Genomic DNA, 10,404 nt, shown 5'->3' on the forward strand with positions numbered 1-10,404 from the left:
CCCTCTGGGTCCGACCACGGAGCCAATTTTCCAGCCAGCAGATCATGGTGGACCCAAGGCCACAACTGGCCCCAACTGGGATGATACCGCAGTCCACAGTGCCCTCCCACCCCTGTCAGCTTTTCTTTCACATTTGCCAAATCCTCTTTCATCCCAGGACTCTGTTCTGCCACCCTAAGCACCACCCTTGTTGGTGCTTCCAAATACCAGGAGGCCTTTAATCACCACTCAGCCAAGCTGCCCATGTTTGAGACCACAGCAATCAATCCTTCTAGCCTCACTGGGGGGGTTTTTTTTGTGCTCTTTTTCAGCTTCTTCCAAAGAAGGACATTTTTTCCCATTCACTATTGCTGTTGAACTTGAACCCTGCAGAATGCTTGTGCTGTCTCATGATGTGGTGACTCTGATTGTGCCGCACTGCAATACTTTACTAGCACATTATTACAAACCTGTAGCTCACAGGTTGCCTACAGTCACCCACAGAGCTCTCCGCGCCAGCCATTCAGCACCGCAGACCTCTATGCTGCCCAGGGAACCTGCATGTTTTATCACCTTGTGTTTTTTTCCAAGCTGAATTTTCATTTTATTCTTTCTGCTCTTATTTCCAGATGATCTAGATGCCTTTTTTTCCAGCATTTCTTGTTTTATAGGCGAAAGGACTTTTGCTACTAATATCTTTAAAACAATGTTGCTTTCTAGTAAGTTTGCTCTGTAAGGTCGGGGGGCCAGCCTGCCAGCCCGAGGCTGCTCCTCCCTTCTCAGTGTGCTGCGGAGGGACTGGGTGGCTGCAGCGGTGGCCAGCTGTGCCAAATAGTCCACAGCTGTTGCTCTACACTTCTGCAGTATTTTTGAGCCTGTGATCAGAAATTAAGCCATATGCTGGCTTAATTCGGGGCAGGTATAGAGCTCCTTCTGCAGCCCAGAGGAGGAGTAAGGGGAATCTCTCTGCGGAGCAGGCTGTTCTGCTCAAGGTCCTCCATGAGAAGTCTCAGAGCTAAGGAAGGCCTTTCCCCTTTCTCACCAGAAATGACTGCCGGTCTATGGGGAGATGCTCAAATACAGTCAACAGCATGCTGGAGCAGTGCTGCTGAGCAAAGGTGTAGGATTTCATGTCACAATGGATGTGTATGGTAAGCAGAATCGATTGAATCTCTGTAGGCTAGTCTAAACTGCACAGACTGAACCAATAAGCAAGTGAACAGATTCTCGTACTGCAGTCTGATGCCTGCAGTGGCTCAGGCCAGAAGCCGGGGGGGAGCATGCCTCCCTGCTCAGATGGAGCAGACAGCTTGGGCCAATGCTAGCCCATCCACCCTGTGAGGGTGGGGTTTGCATGGGGGGTTGCAAAGCATCCTGGGATGCTGGGGGACTGTGAGTTACCTTGAATCTGGACAGATTCTGGGACAGAAGTTCAATAAGCTAATTTAACCTAGATCAGTAAGTCTGATGCTATATCCAGCCAGGTTGATTTTAAACTGGTTTTGGCCATTTTGAAAGTGGTTTATGTGCACTGAACTGCTGTTGTGTTACAGATTGGAACTGGTTTCCGATCTCTTATAACTTGATCAATCGAGTCTGCTCCGCATGCCAGTTGATGCGCCCAGCGCTGGGTCACACTCATTTGTATAAATGGCGAAATGCACGTCAGCACTGAGAAAATAGCACGGTGGTGCGCTTTTGAACTAAAACACCTTTGATGGGTTTTAGTTCAAAAGTGTGCCGCTGCCATTTTCTCAGCGCTGATGGTTCTACAGATGCTCAGCGCTGCGGCGCGTGCACGTGTACAAATGCCCATAGAGTCCACATATGTGCCTAAATGGTGGATACGAATCTGGCCCCAGGTATTTGTTTAGAGAGCCTGGAGTACCCAAAGTCAAGCACCAGTGGTTATGTTTGTACCACACCTGGGAGGTGCATAACACTAAGGAAGTGCTAAGTACCCCAGCATTATTCATAGCTGGGACAGATATTTCACAGCTGAGTGCAAGCCTGGGGGACTGCAGCCATGCAGAGGATTTTTAGACAGAAGAATGTGATGGAGCCCATTACTCATTCCACTGCAAACCTGATGGGTTTTGCAAGCTGCTCTGTTTATGGTCATTGTGTGGGATGTGCTAAGCAGGGAGAAAAGAATAAAAAGCAGAAGCAAGTTTTGAAGGGTAAAATAAAAAAATCCCAGTAACATTCTTTTTTCCTTCTGTTTATGCCCTTCATATCCACAGCATGGCCTTTTTCTGAGCTTAGCTGCCTTCGGCCAGTGCCCTGAAAGCAGAGCGCTATAAAGCTTTGATACCACATGCACATGCTAAATCAAACCCCGTATAAAAATTGCTGCCCACTGGAAATGTTGGGTGATGGCAAATGCAAGGAACTGGCTTATGTGCATGTGCCAGACTGCCCCCTGCTCCAAATCAGACCTGCTGGCCTAAGCATCCCAGATCTTGGACCACCAATATTGCAAACAGTTTCCCTCATTTAAAGTGGCAGGAATTGGAGCTTCCAGGGTCAGATGCTCAGACATACATCCCAGCTTGCAGGCTCGCATGCTGATGAGCCATGGAGGGCATCCTAGAAAATCACAAAGACTTTGAGGGCCACAGATGTGTTGCAGCCTCTGTAATCTCCCTTGAAGTTTTCTGTAAACTGCTAACGTTATGCACACCTACACAAATCGGATGCAATTCATTTCCTACATGTTTGGTAAAAGGAACAAGCTGTCACAATGCTGCCAGATAACTTTTCTATTTTCTGGTTGACAACTTAATTAAAAAGCAGAGAAGATTGGGTTTGTAAGAGCTAAACAATCCCCCTCCAGTCTTCCTACCTTTTCTCCCCAGTGCTGGCTTTTTTTTGTCGAAACAGAAGATAAGGCACCATGGTATTGCCTGCCCGCAGCAAGGGAACGAGCCGCTCTTGAGTCCAGCCTGCCTTTCAGTTCACAAGAGAATGATTTGCGGCCTTTTTGCCCCTACTCTTTACTGCAGCTTGATACACAAATCTGTTTGACTGTCACAGTCACACTGTGGCGCACACATCAGGCAGGCTGGGCTGTCAGTGTGGAAGCTCGAGATTTATGAAAGCACGGTAGCCCCGGGGGATGCCAGCTCATCATCCTGAAGGGCCTTGTACAACAAAGGAAGTGTTTTCAGAGCAGCGAGCCTCAGGAGGAACTGGAGGTCTTGGCCCAGTGCAGAGCAATCCCCAGGGTGTTTTCGGCACCGGCCTTGTGGTATCCCAAGAATTGGGAGCATTTCATTCATCACAATGGATGGGGAGAAATGGAAAGAGTTTGTGCAGTGGAAGAGCTATGCGTTTCTGAGGCTAACAGGTTGCATAAATCAACTCGTATCTGACCTATTGATGTGCAGAGGCTGATGTGCAGAAGCCACGGGAGGCCCAAGGTGCCCAGCTGGGTAGGAGATCCCTGGAGCACTCAAGTTCTGGCATTTCCAAGTTTCCTAAATGACCTTCTCACCCACCCCTGTGCAGCCCTAATGGGAATTTGCATGAGGCATGTCTATTCCACTGCCTGAACATACAGCTTTACCATGGCAAACTTTAACACAAGTCATGGGGTCGTTTTGTGAGTGAAATTCCCCCAGCAGCATTCGGCGGAAGGGCTGGAGATGCAGGGTCAGGAGAGGTTTGGTGCCTGGTTAGCTCTACCTCAGCACTGACAGCCACCACTGCTCCCTCCATGGGCCGGCAGAGCAGTTATTAGTTTCCTCCCCACCACTTGCCGCAGTAGCTCTGTCCTTCAAGGAGTGGTTTCTTAGTTAGACCACAGTACTCAGGAGCAAAGCCCAAAGGGGTGACAAGGTGACTTAAATAGTTGGAAAATTTTTTTTAGCATACATTCTACACAAGCAAGAGTTCACCTAAAAACTGATTTAAGACAAACCTGGATAGATGCAGTATCAGACTTAACTGATTTAGTTTAAATCAGTTTATTGAACTTCTGTCCCAGGTTCAAGTTAACTCACAGTCCCCCAGCATCCCAGGATGCTTTGCATCTCCCCTGCAACTCCCTCCACCCTCGCAGGGTGTGGGTGGGCTAGCCTTGGCCCAAGCTGTCTGCTCCAGCCAAGCAGGGAGGTGTGCTCTAGCGCCCACTGGCTTGTGGCCTGAGCCACGCTAGTTATGTGGCTGCATTTCCAGAATCAAAAGGAAGTGTCTGTTTACTTGCTTCATTCCTAGACCAAGAGCATTCAGGTAATCCCAGCATTCATCTGGGCTGGAAAGGCTACAAGTCTGATTTGTATGTGGGTTCCAGTCTTCTGCTATAGCATCTGCCTATCCACGAGGCACACAGAGGCTTAGTATCAGAACACCTACTTAAAATGATCTCTGCCATAGGGCGAATTTACAGTGTTTCTGGGGATACAGCACCAGGCTGGATGTCATGTTTTCATGGACCCGACCCAAAGCCCACTGAAGCCAATATGGTTACAGGTTTGTCCTCCCTCAGGAACCCAAACTGCTCAGTTTATCAGGCAAATAGGTGCCAGTGCCACCAACTCATCCCAAGATGCAGGAGGCAAACCTTCCCATTGCCAGGCTAAGCGCTCCTCCTGCCCCCACTTCAGTGCAGCGTTCAGGGAAGTATCTAGACCACACTGTCAGAACTGAATCTGCCTCCCCCTTGGAGCCACGTTAACTACGCCAGGCTAGCATTCAGTGAAATAACCGATTACGACTGGGAAACACACATCGCAGCAAAATCACCGGAGCCACACCTGGTATCAATTGAACCTGAAGGGACCCGATAAACTGAGGAAGTCGCTGTTTGTATATTCTAGTCAAAACGGTCCTAACCACACTTCAGTTCACACCAGCTTTTGTAGAAAAACCACTAGCAGCTGGTAATTAATCAAAGCCCTCCAAAGTAAACCTCACCAGCTAACTTCTCTTAGCTTATAACTGCTATAAAAGATAGAGAGACAGCCAAGGCTCAGCCTCTACTGGCACATCTCTACCCAAACTTGGTTGGCGTGCCCACACATCACTTCAGGAAACCAGCTATTGCTTGCACATTGCTCCATGCAACCTCCCCTTCTCTGCCCACAGAAAACCTAACAGAAGAGCAATGCTCGGAGAGATTACATCCCGCTAGAGGGGCCGTTCTTTCTGCAAAGCAACCCCAGCTGTGAAATGGACTCACCTGCCAGACATTGTGCCCACGGGGGGAGGGAGGGGTCCTCCTGCTTTCTCCTGTGTAGCGTGTGCCACATTGGTGCTGCATTTACCTAAGGGGTAGTGGAGATACAAAGGAGGGGATGCGAGAGCCCCGGGTCCAGTTTCTGCATGCTGTTGCCTGCAGATTCAGTGCAACAAGACCTGCTGGATGTTAGCTTGCAGGCTGAAGTGACGTGCTGCTGGTAACTCGAGTGGCAGAAAAGAAATCCTTGGTAGGGCCGGCCCCTACAGATGGGCACAGCTGGAAAGCAGCTTTCATGCCAGGTCACCCAGCTGAGCTCAGTTAATTAAGAAAGCATGCTTGTCTCCCCAGTCTGCCAGTGTCATCTGACCTCTCCCTTTCTCAGGATCCAAATCTTCCCTCCCCCAACTCCCTGCTATAACAAAAGCTCTTTAAGTATATTCCTTCCCTCCCCATCCCACACCTCCCCACCCAGTGCTGGGCAGATAAGCTGGGTTACACACAGAAATCCCACGTGCCTGAAATGGGGCAGACCAGGTAGCAGGTCTTCTGAGGGGCAAATACCTGTGAACCGGTGAAGCAGATGCTACCCTTTTGTTCTGTGTTTCTACAGCACTAAGCACAGTCGAGTCCTGGCTCATGACTGAGATTCATATGAGTTGCTGCAACACAAATCATGGAAGCAAAACTCCAAGCTGACACATAAGCCTCCCTGCAACGTCAATCACGTTTGAGCATTTATTGTTTCAAAAGCTAAGTGCGGTACCTCCTCGGCTTTCTGAATCTCGGTTAGCTGAGCCCTCAATTATGCAAACGGAAAACAGTTATTTATTGACATGTAATTGTTGGCATCATCTAATAAACCACTCTCTATGACATACTACTGTATTTAATAGATGTAACATTATTAAAACATGACCTTTTAATTGGGTTTGGCTTTCCATTGCGCATTCACGTGTATAGGTGGCAAAGGAGAGTGCATGTAAAATTTAAATAACGTCTCAAAACTTTTGAATAATGCAACTTTCTTCTACGGTTTCTCACCAGATTCTCCGATTGCACTCACCTGAATGAATTCTGATAAGTGATGAAACGGAACGGCTTTCCTTAGGGGGTTGGATAATGGAGGATGGAGTCTAATGAGTTAACAAATGCCTTCAAAAATCCTACTTTTCCAACCATTTAGTTGGTTTAATAAAAGATATCAGATTCACCCAAAGAACCTTGTCTGTCTATGCCTAGAGACCAACACGGCTATACTCTGCACCCCTTGAAAAATCCTATCACATTCAGCTCAGAGAACCAAACAGTACAAAGCAACCTTGTATGGATGGCAGGTCCCCTGTGTGGCCTCCCCTGTGAAGGATGTGTATTGGACAGGTACTTTCTTCAGAGCTGAATCCTTTCCATGCTGTTAGGTTTGTCCTAGGGCATGAATTAAGATATGCCACCCCTTGTGCATGTTCTAGTCTAGATGACATCTGAGGGAGCAAGAAAGTTTCAAGTGACCTGTTAGTAACTCTATCCCATGCTACAAGCTCATCTACCAACCTCACTACAGGCCACAGTCCTCCAGATGGACCTGGTCCAGAATTTATTGATTCAATTTGTTTTTACTTGAAAACACTGATTCTTCAAAGTAAACTGTTCATGATCAAGGGTTGATTTTAGCTTATTCTTCTCCTAGAATAAGACGTTTTGCCATTTTCAAAGTGAAAAGACCAATTTGTTTGGCACGAAACACCTTTTCTTTCAGAAAAATAAGTTACCACATAATCAACAAGCAAAAAACTGAAGTTCAAAAGAAAAACAAAAAATATTTCGACCAACCCAATCCAAATATACTTTTCCTTCAAATCTTCAGTTTGCAAGAATTTGGGATTTGACTTCTCCAGTTTGGGAAATGGAGAATTCAGTGACATCCACTTTTAGGTGACTAGACAGAGAAATTAATTGTGGTGGTGGGTCAGCTAGAAATTGGGAGAAATGAAAGGTAATGGAAACAGGAGAACTCTACTGCACGCTTTGGTTTCAGTTTGGATGACGGAATGGATTCAAATAAAGGATATGGTTTAAACGCCTTGAAAGCAGATGTTTTGCCTTCCTGTCTACCGGCTGCTTTAAGACAGGACCCCAATGATCTGTTCCCCAGTGCAAGTCCCTACTGTAAAGAGCTGTTTAGGAAGGGATGTTGACTTCCTGTACATGGGAAGTGCTTAGCACTTGGCAGGTGTCCCCATGCCATGAGTAGTAAAGAACAGTTAGGTTAGATAATAGTGAGTAGCTTTATTGAAAGTACACTCAGTAATGATTTGACAAAATTAAAAGACTATTTTAATTAATAGTATCTGCAGCCCAACCCAGACAAAACAGCTTATTCCTTTTTTTAATCTTATTATTGTCCAGGTGAGAAACAGCTTTTGTGGAAAACTGGTCAACTATACACTCAACCCCAAATATTTAGGAGTTCACCTTGATCATAGTCTCACCTATAGGCATCTTCTACAAAAAACTAAGAACAAACTTGTCACACGTAGCATCATCTCAAAACTGGCTGGTACAAGTTGGGGAAGTGATGCTGAAGTGCTTAGAACATCAGCGCTGGCCTTCATTTATTTAGCAGCTGAGTATCTTGCCCCAGTTTGGGGCAGGAGTGCCCATACCAGCCTAACTCTCAACTGACTGAAACAATGAGACTCATAACAGGTACTTGCAAATCCACTCCTGTTCCTTGGCTGTCCATTCTCTCTCATATCCCTCTTCCTGATCTTCAATGTAAACAGGCTACTTTAAGGCTAGGGACAGAGTTACACATAACTGGAATAAGTGATTGGAAACCGGTTTAAAGTTGTAACACAACAGAAGTTCAGTGAACATAATCTGCTTTCAAAATGGCCCAAACTGGTTTAAGATAAACCTGGACGTATGTAGTATCAGACTTAACTGATTTAGTTTAAATCAGTTTATTGAACTTCTGTCCCAGATCCACTCCAGATTCAAGTTAACTCACAGTCCCCCAGCATCCCAGGATGCTTTGCATCTCCCCAGCAAACTCCCCCTTGCAGGGTGGGTGGGCTAGCCTTGGTCCAAGCTGTCTGCTCCAGCCGAGCAGGGAGGTATGCTCTAGCACCCCCCGGCTTGTGGCCTGAGCCATGGAAGTCATGTGGCTGCATTCCCAGAATCAAAACAGAAGGTCTGCTCACTTGCTTATTGGTTCAGTCTACATAGGTTAGACTAACCAGCAAAGATGGAATTGATGCAGCCTCCGGATTTTTGACAGTCCGTATTTAGCCAAAGAGTCTACAAAAAACTGCTTACAATTAATTCACTACCAATTTTTGAGGACATTAATCACACCCTAGGCCAAGACTTAAGTTGAGAAGGTCATTTTGGAGTGCAGGAAAAGAGCTGAATAGTGAAAACTTTGACATCAAGAAAAAATGGATCCAGCAATGGAACACAATTGACATCATTAATACATTTCTTACCACGGACTCCCTATCTAAACCTCCTACCTTGCTTTACCAAAGTGGAGCTGGACAACATAGACCACGCTTTGTACTGGACATGGTAGATCTAACTACCTGCTACATAAATGGGATTTTATTAAAGACCCTAAATACAAGTGTGGAAAATTCAAACTATAGCAAACATCATGGAGAACTGTCCTATTTATCATTTTAATGGCTGCACTGAAGACCTGCACTAGGATACTAATGATGACTTGCGATGGATATCAAATCTAAAACTGTCACTCTAGCCTTATCCCTCAGTGCCATTGTTTATAGGATGTTTATAGCTTGTTCTGTCGTTTGGTTGTGGTATTCCATACAAATAAAATAAAAAGTAGCGTTTAGCAATGTAACGTGTAATCCTGTAAGTGCAAAGGGTCAGATTGGCTGTTCCCCATGGTAATCTCTGATGTGTCTGTGTAGGAAGCTGAGCATCTCTCTAACATGATACAAGGACAAAGAGTTCTTTGCACGCTTGTTGCCTTGTAAACTGATAAGTCTTGTCTGATAATCAATTATACCAGCTATCATGAGGCTGCATTAAACACTTATTCATTACACATGCTGAATCTTCTCTAAGGAAGGGGTGATATTACCTCTGGGACATGTTACTTCATTAATCTAAGTGTGATCTAACTTTTGCACTTGTGCTACAATGAAGCTACAATATAGTGTGTCTTCTGAATGAGTAGAAGATCGTGTGTTAAACTACTCACAGAAAAGCTCCCAGAGGTATATAGACCCATGCACCTTGTCTTGGTGCACAAATTACAGCTGGGGTGTGCAAAGAAGGGCGTATACACCATGCAATTTGCTGCACACCCTTTGGGAAACGTAGCAGTCACTTTTTACCAAGCACTTGTTTAATTCAAGTGTCAATAAACAGCTGCTACAAACATATCACAGCCATGAGAAGTATGTGTTACCAGCCTACCAAAGGTGTTACAAACATAGTTATAAAGCTGTAAAACAGGGGGGTGTTTTCGTAAGTTTTTAAATTAAACATCTAACCACCTTGAATCTACTCCAAATGTGCCTTGATCAATCTAGTCGTGAATGCGCTGCCTACGTGGAATCTCAGTGTCTCCATGTACGCGAATCCAGTTCTGCACAAAAGGCTGGGTCCTGGCCTACTGAAGTCAATGGAAAAAGTCTGCCTTGGACTCAAAGGCAGCCTGTCTCTGGTAGAAGAACTGCAGAGGTGTAGGATTCCAGCACAGGAGGGATCATGGCTTTATGAAGGCTTGAAAAGCATTTTGAAAGAAACAAAGATTAGCATACATTAGAGGCACAGAAAAGGCTTCGCATAATCCCTCATATGAAAATGTCAAGAGTCGCACACAAAAAGGATTTGCATATATCGAAGCGCCACGTACGGTGGCTTGACTCTGCATTCTAAAGCGTATTAAAAATGTTAATATTAAATTATGTGGGCAGCGATAATGGAAGGCTGGAGAAACACACTCGTGCACCAAACTGCGCCGGCTTGCTTTCAGTTGCCTTGACATGGTTCAATATAAAAAAAAGACCGTTAAGGTAGCCAAGGCTTTGTGCATATTTAAGGGTTTTCCGGTTCAAAGAGAAATTCACAGCATTACTTATTCATAGGGGCATGATTAGCAGGGCTAGATTTTGTGTGTTGAGTTCAAAACGGCTGTTTATGAGTAAAGAAGAATGTGGCATTGTATTGTGCTTTGCAAGGTTTTATGACTAAAGGAAGTTTGACACAGAAGA

The 10,404-nt window shown here is 45.5% G+C and overlaps 1 protein-coding gene across 2 annotated transcripts in view; it reads right to left on the reverse strand.

The window, feature by feature from the left end:
- Positions 1 to 10,404, reverse strand: part of ST3GAL1 (ST3 beta-galactoside alpha-2,3-sialyltransferase 1) — a 122,051-nt gene that overhangs the window by 48,776 nt on the left and 62,871 nt on the right. Inside the window, exon 1 of one of the 2 annotated variants that reach the window (XM_019528194.1) lies at positions 5,162 to 5,380. The exons of the other annotated variant lie outside the window; for it this stretch is intronic. The gene's annotated coding sequence lies outside the window, so the exon portion shown is untranslated. Of the gene's footprint in view, positions 1 to 5,161; positions 5,381 to 10,404 lie in introns of those variants that run through there. 2 annotated transcript variants of the gene reach the window in all.

The sequence above is a fragment of the Gavialis gangeticus genome, unplaced genomic scaffold (assembly GCF_001723915.1).
Source record: "Gavialis gangeticus isolate Ggan-Ray unplaced genomic scaffold, GavGan_comp1, whole genome shotgun sequence".
Lineage (NCBI taxonomy): Eukaryota > Metazoa > Chordata > Crocodylia > Gavialidae > Gavialis > Gavialis gangeticus.